Source organism: Acinonyx jubatus, chromosome C2 (assembly GCF_027475565.1).
Source record: "Acinonyx jubatus isolate Ajub_Pintada_27869175 chromosome C2, VMU_Ajub_asm_v1.0, whole genome shotgun sequence".
Taxonomy (NCBI): domain Eukaryota; kingdom Metazoa; phylum Chordata; class Mammalia; order Carnivora; family Felidae; genus Acinonyx; species Acinonyx jubatus.
In genome coordinates, this window is record NC_069384.1 from 118,527,844 (window position 1) to 118,540,686 (window position 12,843).

The window sequence follows — 12,843 nt, forward strand, 5'->3', positions numbered from 1 at the left end:
ATCACTTACTCATGTTTGTTTCCTGGTGCCCTGCTAGTAACTGACACATAGTAGGAATTCAGGGGTTGCTGAGTGACTTCACTGAGTCAGTGTCTACAGGCTCTGCTGCCACCCATATGGCACAGTGATCTGGGCTCATTCTGAGTCACAAATCACAATCTGCCAGAAAACTTCCATCTGGAGAGATCGCTCCCTGCAGCAGCCTTTCCTTTCAGTCTTTAGGCCTGTTTTGTTCCTTATTCAACAGGAAATAATTGAATGCTAGCACTGACTCAAAAATAACTCGGGAAGCTATAAAAATTGTAAAAGGTCTATTAGTAATATTGTGCAGGATACTTCATGGCAGCCCTGCAGAGGGCCATGCACCTAGTTCCCAGGGTTTCTGTTTGCATTTATGTTGTGCTTGCTCTACTTATCCAAGTGGTCAAGGCAGCCCACCAGCCCTCACAAGTCTCTCATGTGCAACTCGGTCTTGTGGACTGCTCAGTGCATCTAAACCTATCAGCTGGCTATGTGTGGAATAAAGGGAAAATGCTCAGGGTATGCTCAGAATTATCCCTGATCAGGTAATGTTGTGCAGAAGAAATGTTACATCCGTTCTTTCTCGCCCCATCCCACCTGAAGCAGAAGTGTTATACTCTCTCTACTGAAGGTGAAATTCTGCCCTTAAAGATTTCTTCTGTAAGCATAATGCTGAGATGCACAAAGAGTTAAGCTTTCTCCATTCCGTGTGGTTTACTCATTTAAATCGGCATCGCTACAGAGCAGAAACTATTTTAGCTCTATGCATAAGTGGAATATCTAATATAGAATTACATTATAATGAAATATGCATTAATGCAAGCCTCATAAAATGCTTTTCATGTTCTGCAGGCATCCAAAAGCTGAAAATGCCTATAATCTTATTTTACTTGCTGCTCAAATGATGATACATCAGGTTAATACACTTAATTAAAAGTCACTTTTGAAACATTCGAAGGGATAGTTAATTCACTATTGACATTTGCTGTAACACAGTTAAGCATTGTGGAAACAAGACAATGGGATATGTGCCTCCCGCTAGGAACAAAAGGACAATATTTTATGATTTTCAGGAAACAGCATGTGCTTGACACCCAAGAAGGTGCAACTAACCATGTCCTAAAATATTTGCCATTAATAATAAATTTTTGCTTAAAGAGACATTCTCAAAATAATACCCAACCACTTCTCTACTTATAAATGAAAATTAATGAGAAAGAGATATTTCCCGGTGCCATTTATTCCACATTTTGGATCTTACTACTTGGCTGTTGGGCACATTCCTCAGAAATGGCCAAAGACTGCCTGAAGCCTGTCCCTCTTAGCTTCTGATGAGCTAGCTGTCCCCAGTGTTGAATGTGAGATTTGAAGCTAATAAAGTCCCCTCCCTGCCACTTGGCACTGAATTTAAAATAAAAGACTGAGCGTATTCCATTCACAAACGGCTTGACTTCCCATTTATGAAGCTTTATCTTTTTATTCTCCTGCTCTAAAGTCCACGTTGGTTTAAAATGCAGCTGGGCGGTTCCCAGCACATCAGCGCTCTTGCGGGTGATTCTGGCCGGTCCAAAGGCTTGCCGTGTCTCACTTTACTGTCTCTGTCTCCCACACCCTGGAGTTCAAAGCCTGGCCACATTCTGCTTCCCACAAATTGCACCTACAGCGTTTCACAAGTATTTCGAAGGCTCTTTCTTGGGATTTTCTCTTAATTACCCTCCCCCTGTATTCTGGAGAAAAAACACAGAGCCAGGCCTGCGGGCAGTGTAGGTGCGGAAGAAAAGCTGGGGGACCAGTGAGCCTCTGAGACCTGGCAGGTACCAAGCCCAGGGACCAAGACCGGAGCCCCGAGGCCCTGCCAATGAGGACCCTAATGTCCCTGCCGAAGAGAAGGGCATTTCCAAGAGGGGGGACGGCTGGGCGCTCAGAAATGGGGATGGAACGGGAATGGGGCTCCTTCCTAGGGGCAAGCGAGTTGACCCCGAGGCGAGAGGAGCCGCCTGCCAGGCCAGTGAGTCCACGGAGCGGAGTGAGATGGACGCACAGGTGTCCAGCACGCCTGCAGTGTGAGCGCCATGGGTAGCTGCGAGCCAGATTCACCTATATCATCCACACACACATGCCAAGAACTTGATGGGAAATCAAAATTGCTTTTGCTAATCAGTGATTTCAAATTTCCTGTCAATAGAGATCTGTGCCACCAACACCCATAAAGGAAACCCCCTTTACGTCTTCTACAAGTTACTTATTTTTCATTTTGGCTATTTTATTCCTCGTGGCTCTACCGAGTTCCCTGTTCTGGCCCTGGTATCAGGTTCTCACCTTTCTTTATTCACCCATCAACTTCCTTACTACCATTTCCACCCCAAGCGCGCGCGCGCGCGCGCGCACACACACACACACACACACACACACACACACACACACATTTTCAAGGGACAGTAAATTACCAGATCTGTAAGGCTGTCCTAAATAGGGAACATTCCTCATATCACAGAATTTACTCTATTATAGAGCAATGTGTCCGTTTGGGTTATGGCTGCACTGAGGCTCAGAAACCGCTCCCTGTTCTTAAGTGGTTGGATACTTGAAAGTCAGCTGTTTGTCTATCTGACCCTTTTAGAACAAATGCCACATGCAAAGGTCAACTTCAGTGGAAAGTTTGGAGCCTACATGAGGCAATAAGGTTATATTTTCAAGGCTCCTTAACAATATCCTTAAAGGGTCAAATGTGGTCAAGCAAAATTGATGCAGATATGGAACAGCATGAAACAGGCCTACATACTGTCAGGCAGGCAAGAACAGCGTCACCAAGAGGAGAAACCCATGTAGTGTTGTAGCAATCCTTGGGGTCCATAGCAGATAGGAGAATGGATCAAGTTAATCAGGGACAACAACCCAAAAATGCTCCAGCAGCTAAAGATAACTTGTGATTTCAAAACAAAACAAGAATAACACCAACAAAAAATGGAGAGGTCTTATGTATAACATCCGGAAGCTAGGAAAGTTCAAGCAAATTACCTCCAGGTTCAAGAATGATAAAATTATTTCCAGGTGGAGAGTTGGAAGTTCTGATAAGGAGATCACAGGGAACTGGGTTTTGAATACTGTGTAGGGCTTTGAATCAAGGAGCTGGAGGAAGGGGAATGTGTCAAGCATGATCAGGGGCATCTAGACTCCGGTGTTATATCGGCATCCCATTAAGATGGCAGGAGAATTTCTCCTGTTTCTTTATCGTTCACTGTTGCAATTTTTTCAGGCTGTTCAGAATAATTAAGCAGAATAATCTTCAATATCAGCAAATATCTTAAGACCATAGGGATGATAAACTACTTTGTATTTTTTTTAATTTACCAGACTTTATTTTTTTAATGTTTATTTATTTTTGACAGAGAAAGAAAGCACTAGTGGGACAGGGGCAGAGAGACAGGGAGAGAGAGGATCTGAAGTGGGCTCTGCACCAGAGATCCCAACATGAGGCTCAAACTCACAAACCATGTGATCATGACCTGAGCCGAAGTTGGATGCTTAACCAACTGAGCCACCCAGGTGCCCCTAGACTTTATTTTTCAGAGAAGTTTTAGGTTTACAGATTTTTGAGCAGAAAGTACAGAGTTCCCATATACTGCATCTCTGCACCGTTTCACCTATTGTTAACATTTTGTGTTAGTGTGGTACATTTGTTACTGTTCATGAGCCAATATTGGTATGCTATTATTAACTAAAGCTTACAGTTTACATTGGGTTCATTCTCTGTGTTGTACAAAGGCAAATGAGGGGATCAGAGGAAAATACTTCTAAGTTCAAATGATAGGAAACAGGAAAAGCCTCAGGGCACAAAAAATCGAGTCTTTGGGTTTTATTCTACGGGTTTAGACTAATATATAATGACATGGATCCACCATGTCATAGTACCATATGCAATAGTTTATTTTTTAACAAAAACTCAGATTTCTTGGTATCTATCTACTCTTGGTTAATTAAGATCCATGTAGGCAGGGAAAATAGTACTTGTACATACAGCAGAAATATTCAAATAGAAAAACTCACCCTGTTGACATGCATTCCACGAGAAGAGAGGAGGCTTTCAGAACCCATGTTTTCTCAGTAAGAATAGCTTACCCAGGTTTGCAACTTTTAGTGGAACATGTAAGTTGGGGACAGGGCTAGGTAGCACTCAAAGAGTTTAGAACAAATTTAGAAGAATTGACATGGCTACCCACAAAAGTTACTGTGTGTGCTTGATTTTTTCCCTAGGTAGTCTGGGAAATCTAGTCACTACCACATTGCAGAACGGTGTGGGAACACCAAACTTTTGGGGTCAGAATGTTTTGTTCATCCTAATTTACAATCAGAGTATTATCCCCAAGTACACTGAACAGGAAAGATGTTAGAGGGTATTTCTATATCTTGAGTAGCTGGCCATAGATGGAAGATGTTTGTGGAAGAACTAAGAATAGTGAAGGGGAGAGGGGGCACAGGAGGGGGGGGCAGAGAAAATACTTCTAAGTTCAAATGATAGGAAACAATAAAAGCCTCAAGGCACAAAAAATAGAATCAATCTACTAGTAGTAATAAGAGGAGATGGGAAAATAAAACAGACAAAAGCTATGTCTCCTTATCCTCTTGAATTAAAATTCATATTTATCCCACATGGCACCATGCTAAAAGTCTTCTTGTGCACTGTCTGATCTAGTGTCTAGGTTGGCTTTTTCCCCCACATTTTAAAAGTTTTCTCACCCTCCTTTACTACCATTGCCCAAGTCTGCTTTTATGAATTTTTTTCTTTAACTGTAGGAGGCAGTGATTTTTTAAGAGAGGAATTTTAGCACTCATTTGGATTTATCATCTGCCATTTCTGGAGAATTTAAACTTCCTTCTTTCTGTTCTGTCTGAAAGAGCCTCCACAAGTTGAGTTCTGGTTGAAATTCTAGGGGAATATGTTTCCAGTTCCCCACTGAACTCTCAGAATACTTGCAAGGACCATTTCTGAGCTTTTTCAACTGGAATTATCCTAAGACTTATTTCTGAATGTGTGTCTGCTGACAGATTCAAGAAGATCGTTACTGCTGAGGAAAAAAAATTTTATTTTACTGCAAGATAGATGAGTGCCTCTATCACCATTTGTAAGAGCTATGAGCACAAAACAAGAGAAAATGGGCCCCTGAAGGAGAGACACGTGACCATTGATTTTAAGTGCACCAAGATATACTACCTCATTGACCCTACAATATTTATTTAGTACCTACTAAGTGCCAGGCACTGTACTAGGTGTGAGGATAGAACACATGGCCCCTGTTGTCACATAGCTTACAGCCTAAAATCTAGCAAGGTGAAAAACAAAAATCAAATCAAGCAGGTGGAATAATTACACAATTGGTCATTGTTTGCCATGTCAGGGAAAGGCTTTCTGAAACTGAAAATGAGCTCGCTTGAACTGATAGAAGAGGGTTCCAGGCAGAAGGAACACCATATGCGAAAGCAGGGAAAGCCAGTGAGGGAAGATAGATCATGCAGGTCCTGTCGGCCAGACCAAGTTGTATATATTTTATTCTAAGTGAAGTAGGCATCCATCAAAGGGTTTTAAGCAGGGAAGCAATGTGATCTAATTTGCTTTTGTACAGCTCACTCCTGTTGTGCTATGGAGAATTGTAGGACAGTGAGCATAGCATCTGAAGGTCAGAAGGCTGTTTACACTGGTGCAGCAAGAGACAAGGGTGGCCTAGACACAAGGAATTGTGATGCTTTGAGATGTAGCCTGGAAGTAGAATCACAGGACTTTCATGCATTTGGTATGGGGAGCAGGGTGAGGGAAAAGGAAAAGGTTGACTTCTGTGTTTCTGACCTGAGCAACCACGTGGTGATCCCAGTTACAGAGATAGGAAGGACTGGCTGGCGGCAGGGAAGACTTGAGAATTCATTTCAGACACGTTAAGTTTGAGATTAGCCAATGGAGATGGTAGGTAGCCTGTTGGATATATAAGTCTAGAGCTCAGAAAAAAATATGAAAATATATGGATATGTATCTATACACATACATATGATTTTTTAACCTCTAGGTACTATTGAAAGCCATGGATGAGATCAGCTAGAGAGATGGTGTTTGGGGGAAGAGAGAAGTTCTCAGGACAGACCCTCCAGGGACACCACTATTTAGACCTAGAGAGAGGGATGGGATTCAGCAAAGAAGATTGCAAAGGAGAGGCCCATGAGTAGGGAGGTGGAAGCAAGGTCCTGAGAGTCAGGTAGGGGAGTGTGTGGAGAAGAATGTACAGTGTGCTGGTAGGGCTGAGGGACACAGAGAGGAGTCCTTTGGACTTGGCAACACAGATGTCATTGATCTTCACAAAATCAGTGGAGTGGCAGGTGCAACAGATAGTGGGGGTAGATTGAGGAGTGAATAAAAATGAGGAAAAAGAGACAATAAACATAAATTAACTTTTTGAGGGAGCTCTAAAAGGAAGTAAATAGATGGGGCAAGGTGTAGAGGGAAGTGAAATACGGGAGATACTAGATCATGTTTGTATGTAGCTGATGGAAATGATTCAGTAGGAAGGAAGATAACAGTGATAAAGAGTGAATAAAAAAGGAATTCCCTGAAAATGTGTCAGAGGATACAATCCAGATCCCATGAGGAGTTACTGGCTTTTGTGGGGGGTGTTGTCAAACACATGGAAGAAAGACAAATAGAGCTTGCAGCCCAGACAGGTAGGAGTATGATAGGGGGTTGGGGAGGGGGAGATGAGGTGGTTCCCTTCTGTTACAGCTGATGGCTCCCCTTTTTTTGCAATAGAGTATGCGGTGAGGTCATTGGCTGACAACAAGGATAGAACAGGACAGAGGAGAGAAAAGCAAGTCATTTTAAGGGAGGAAAAACAAGTCTTCTAAACACACACACACACACACACACACACACAGATAATTGGGTATCTGGCAGGGTTAAGTACCCAGTTGAGGTTTGTTACCATGACTCAGTTGAACAATTTTCTCCAATGCTGTCCAGAAGAGGATCATTCTTGCTTCTTCCAGGAAAAGTCCTTTTACTTGCCAGAAAATGTGTCCCTGTTCAGGCGCTAACATTAGGTGGCTTCAGCAATGCCTACCAGGACTAGAATCTCTCCCTGAAATGAAACCCAAACACTACACAGGTGCCTGGGAATAAGAGATAGCCAGCAAGTGCTGACAGAATATGAAACACATGTAGGGAGGGATTTCTTCTTTTTTTCCCTATACCCTTCAAAGTAGTCATTTCTCCAATAATTGAGTCCAAACATAGTCAAAATCTCCTTTCACTACACATCCAAGATTTATACATTTTTTCTTTCCATTATTGCTAAAAACTTTTTATTGAATTTTTGTGAATATTCACATACACATACATAAAGCCACACAGAGAAGTTGCACACGCGAATAGAAAAACCAATACCAAGTGGTATCAGGGCTTCAACCATAAGAAAACAGATTATTCCTTCTTAAAGCAATACATTAAACCAAAATGCATTTTGACTCCTAAGAACCAATTGAGGGCATATCTGTACATTCCAGAACATGCACAAGTGATGGCTGATATGTCCTGTGTTTGTTTGCCCCAAGGTGATCCTATAGGCAGAGATCAGGTCTGCAGGATTCACTTTAAACAGTTACTGACAAGGCACCAATAGATCTTCTGCAGCTGTCCCTTTTAGTGCTGCCACAGATGGTACTAACTGCCATTAGGCTGTGGGCTTCCAAAGGTTTGAAACCACCACGGAGCCCAAGGGCATGTTGTGTCTTATGGAACTGGCCAGACCTTCCAGGAGTGTCTGTGCTGCTCCATTTCTCCTGCCCACAGCATCTCTGCCCTTAGAAAAGTTAAGGAAGACTTTTATGCTGACTTGCATATGTGACATGTAAGACAGGGTCCAGCCTTGGGAGCCTGCGGTCTGAGACAGAAGATCAAAAGGACAGCCAGGTTGACCTTGCCAGAGGAAAACCTGACCTGACAGTAAGCTCTGCCTGAACTGAGGCCAAGGACAAGGTTTTGGGTTATAGAGGGTGAGGAAATCAGAGACATGGTTGACTATGTTCCACATATCTATTAACAAATACCTACCAAAGCCAGTATTTCAGGTATTTTCTGGAACTCAAAGCTCTGATTACTTAAGCGCTGTGTTAGTTATTTCACATGTATTTTCCCATTTAATCCTCACACAAAGTACTTCTTATAGGTGAGGAGAATCTGGAGTTGGGGCAGGTTAATTGACACAATGACATGACCAATGAGGACAAATTTAACCAAAGCCGATGGAGAGCAGGCTCAGAACTGTTCTCACCATTGTGGAAAAAATGGAGGCTTGTTTTTTATTTCTTTTACTGGTCAGTGAGAAGAGACAGAAATACACAAGAAAGAAAATAGCAAGTCGCCTATAATCTGACCAACCAGAGTAAAAGATCTGGGGAATTTTTGCTTATTTTCCAAAGAAGGTTTTTAATGAAAGAAGTGACATTAGTTTAAGATTAAGCTGACAGTAGTGGACGAGGTGGGAAAAACAGCCTTTCAGAGGCTACAGTGAGAGCCTTAATGCAGACTAACAGAGATGCAGCTACCATTTACTGAGCATCCACACTGTATCATCACAGCCCTAGTCCTTTTACATCTATGCACTCCTCGAAACCGTGATATGCAGGTATTGCTTCCAGAAGTGGAGGAACCCACCCAATGGGAGTCACACACCAGTAAGAGGAAGGCCCCTGAATACAGCTGGAGCCCAGGTTGGTCTGCCTGGATAGTGCTTTCTCAGGGACGGTGTTGTTGGAGCTTCAAGGACCCAAGCAGGCCATGAGGATGGGGAGGAAGATTTAGACCAGGTTTACATGTTGCCTGAGAAGCAGTGCAGTGAACCTATGGTGCTCCCACTTGTTTGTTAAGTCTTATTCAAGGAAGACTGATGCTGTTCTCCTGCCCTCATCTCTGCCCCCACCCAGGAGAGCAGGAGTTTTAAGTTGAGCAAGGGAGAAAGGTGATGATAACAACAAAGGACAGCAAAGGGAAGTAGCTTTCACCTGGATTGTCACCTCTACCAGCAAGAGCAGACTGATAAATGTAATGCAAAGAAAAATGGAAGTATATTTTCTAATTAAATAATTAGAAAATTAGGTAACCATTCATTTACTTAGCCTGACAAACTGAAGACTGACATAAGCCAACTTCAAGAAACCATTTTTAAAATATTCATATGCTCAAGGTGCATATATGTATTACAAATGGAGCCATATGCCAGAAACAAAGCAAATGTAACCATCTTTTATGATTACCATTGTATACAACATGCCAGACACTGGTCTGATAGACTTTTTTCTTTTAATCTATAGGTATCCTATTTTGTCCTAATAAACACCTTAAAAGTAACCCTTAGAATTTCTGGCTTGAAGACACACACAAAAAGGAAGGCCTAGATCCACTGAGGAAGAACTAGTTCACAGGCAAAAAGAGGTACAGGTCTTGCCTCCTCTTTCCCTGGCTGTATTAGTCAAGGATCTTCAGAGAAACAGAATAAATAGACTATATATAAAAAGATTTATTTTAAGGAATTGGCTCACATGGTTATGGAGGTTGAGAAGTCTCAAAATCCACAGTCAGCATGCTGGAGACCCAGGAGAGATGATGGTATAAATTCCAGTCTGGAGGCCACTAGGATCAAGACGCAGGAAGAGTCAATGTTTCAGGTGAAGTCCAAAGTCACCAAAAGGCCAGCTCAAAGCCAGCCAGGCAGGAGGAATTCCCTCTTATTTCTGGGAGGTTCAGCTTTTTGTCCTATTTAGGCTTTCAACTGGTTGGTTGGAGCCCATCCACATTGGGTAGGGCATTCTACTTTATTCATTCTACATATTCAAATGTTAATGTCATCCCGAAACACTCTCACGGACATACCCAATATAATGTTTGACCAGATAACTCAACACGTTATAGCCCAGTCAAGTTGACATATAAAATTAACCATCACACTGGTAAACTATGTAAATTAAGGAAAAAGAGTCAGATGAGATCCACCAAAAGGTCAGATCTACTGTGTTCCCAAAAGCTGGAGGCCAGGACTCCTTTGCACCCTCTTTCTCTTCTGAGAAGTCAGTGGAAGGATCAAGTGGATTCCCCTTTTGACAGCTGGGATGGGGGAGAAGATGATCCACCTAGAGCAGAGCATAGTTTCCTAATGTGGAATCCAGGGCCTAAAGGCATCATCAAGATGTTGTGTGGATGTTCACCTGCCTGGGGAGAGACTCCATAACATCATCAGACCATCAAAGGATCTGTCACCTAAACAAGTCTAAGAATAACTGCTCCAGAGTGAGTAGAGTCTTATTAAGGATCTAAAATTCAGAATCAAGAACCATTGACATCCCAAAAATATTTGAATTGAATTTGTAAATATTCCTTACAAGAAGAAATATACTTCAGAACAATGTATGTACTATTTCAGCTGACTCTTTGGGCCTTAGTGATTAAAATTAATGTGAGGGGAATTGTCCTAACACATACCTGACACACAGACCACAGTACCTCTGGCAGACCCCTTTGTCTCTCTGGAAACAGAAAATCTAGGGCACACAAAGTAAGAACTTAAAGCTCCAAAGTGAAGGGCAACCAAAGAACAAAGAGTTAGACCTGCTGAGTGAAGCTAACCGTGGGATGTGAAGGACTTTGGGTGGCCATATTCGAAGACCAGATAGACAGACAAGGATCAGGAGGCTCTTTGGCACAAAGGGAAAGCCTCTGTAGATTGCACACGCTTCCCTCTCTTTCCATCTTTATCCGTTACCTCTCTGACAAATCTGCTATGATTAAAAACATACTGCTTTGCTCTTCTGTGGATGCCATAAGTAAACTAAACTTTTAAGCAAAGGTAAGAAGTCTTCTCATCTCATTCCCCAAAGGGTCTCTTTGATCTGTAATAACATTCACACATTAGCTTCCTAGGGTTTTTGTAACAAAGTACCACAAACTGGGTGGCTTAAAACAACAAAAGTGTATTCTTTCACAGTTCTGAAAGCCCAGTGTTTGAAAACAAGGCATCAGCAGGGTCATGCTCCCTCCAAAGGCTCCAAGGAAAAATCCTTCCTTGCCTCTTCTAGCTTCTGGTGGTTACTGTCAGATAATCTTTGGTATTCTTTGACTTGCAGATGCTTCACTCCAGTCTCTGTCTTTGTCTTCACGTCATCTTTGCCCTGTTTGCCTGTGTCTCTGTGTACAAACATCCCTCTTCTTACAGACATGTCAGTCGTCATAATTAGGGCCCACCCTAATCCAGTATGACCTCATCTTAACTTGATGACATCTGCAAAGAACCTATTTCCAGATAAGGTCACATTCACATGTACCAGGGGTTAGAACTTGAATGTATCTTTTGGGGGGAGACACAATTAAACCCACAACAATTCAGGTTGTGAATTGTGAAACTTCCTCTTCTTCCAAGCAGGTGTTTGTTGCCATTGGAGTGGTAGTGTATAGAGGATGGGCAATAATTCGCTCAAGCAATATTCACTGAGCAACTACTGTGCACCAGGCCAGTCCCAGGCACTGAGGATACCGCACTGAATAAGGGGAACAACGTGCCTGGCTGGCCTCCTGGAGCTCACAGTGCAGTGGAGAGAAGCAGAGTATGAACTAACAAAGAAGCAGAATAAATTTGGAGAGTGATGAGAACCGTCATCCCAGCTGCTCCAATGTGGCCATCCGGGTAGCAGAGAACTAAGTGGACCTCCAATAGACAAATAGCTCATGTGTATAGGGCATGCTGTGGTAAAAATCTTGAAGCACTGGACCCAGGTGACAGCACCAGCCCATACAATATGCCAGAAAAGCAAAGGAATAGCCAAGGACTTCCAACCCATTTCCGAGTCAGGAAAATAGAATCACAAAATGGGAAGGCATTTGCCCATAGTCCCTCTAGGCCTACACTCTCTCTGCTACCATTTTGCCCTGAGAATCTTGCAGATGTTTCTTGCAAGTTTTCAAATTTGGATTTCAGCAGAAATCCTTAGTGGCTTGTCACCATTGCCACTTAGCTTTCTCTCCACTACGTCCATCCTTTAGGAATTTGTGACTTGCAACAGGCTGCAAATGTCAGCTGGGGGGGAAAGATAAGTGATAATAATACACTGGGAGTTGTAGCCTCTTTGCGAATTCACAGAAGCTGTTTCCAGAAAAGCATTGCCTGCTAATTAAACAAACTCCTTTCTTCTGACAGATAAAAACATGGGGGAAGATCTTATCCCATCAGTTAGAGGGCAGCCACTGCCCTGTGAAATGGCCTCTTTTTCTAAGGGATTAGACTTCTCAGGACAAGCAGGAAAAAGCTTTTACAATAGGCAGAGCTCTGATCTTCAAGGTACTTGGCAAACATTAACTAATTAATCTACCTACAACCTGTGGGTAGGTATCATTCATTAGCTACTGTTTGTAGATGGGAAACATGAGGCAACAGCCAAAGTGGTTTTGACAAGGTCAAAAAGAGAATTTGTGGGACACCCGAAGTGAGATCCAAGGAAGCCTCTGCCCTGGGCTGCCCAGAACCCACCCTGGGGACCAGAGCCTCTGTTTTGCATACATTCTCAAACTGCTATTAAACTGCCCCTCGTCTTCTCCATCAATTCATGTACAAGGCACGTGAGTTCCAGCATGCCTAGCCATCGATCGGGTCTGCAATGAGTAAGCTCACGTTTTATCAGGTGCCATTTCAGGAGGACCAATTTATGACAATTTCCATTACCTTTACATAGTGGATACTTTATTTTAGTTTGACAATTATAAGAAATCAAATTTATGTATTATAAGAAACTGAGGTCAAG

The 12,843-nt window shown here is 42.6% G+C and overlaps 1 protein-coding gene and 1 long non-coding RNA gene across 18 annotated transcripts in view; one reads left to right on the forward strand and one right to left on the reverse strand.

Moving 5' to 3' along the window:
• The window catches only part of SLC9A9 (solute carrier family 9 member A9), a 698,450-nt gene that overhangs the window by 630,964 nt on the left and 54,643 nt on the right, over positions 1-12,843 (forward strand). The window lies entirely within an intron of this gene.
• Positions 1-12,843, reverse strand: part of LOC128315289 (uncharacterized) — a 39,408-nt gene that overhangs the window by 4,811 nt on the left and 21,754 nt on the right. Inside the window, exon 2 of the long non-coding RNA XR_008297956.1 lies at positions 9,598-9,688. This is a non-coding gene — a long non-coding RNA (uncharacterized LOC128315289). The remainder of the gene's footprint in view (positions 1-9,597; positions 9,689-12,843) is intronic.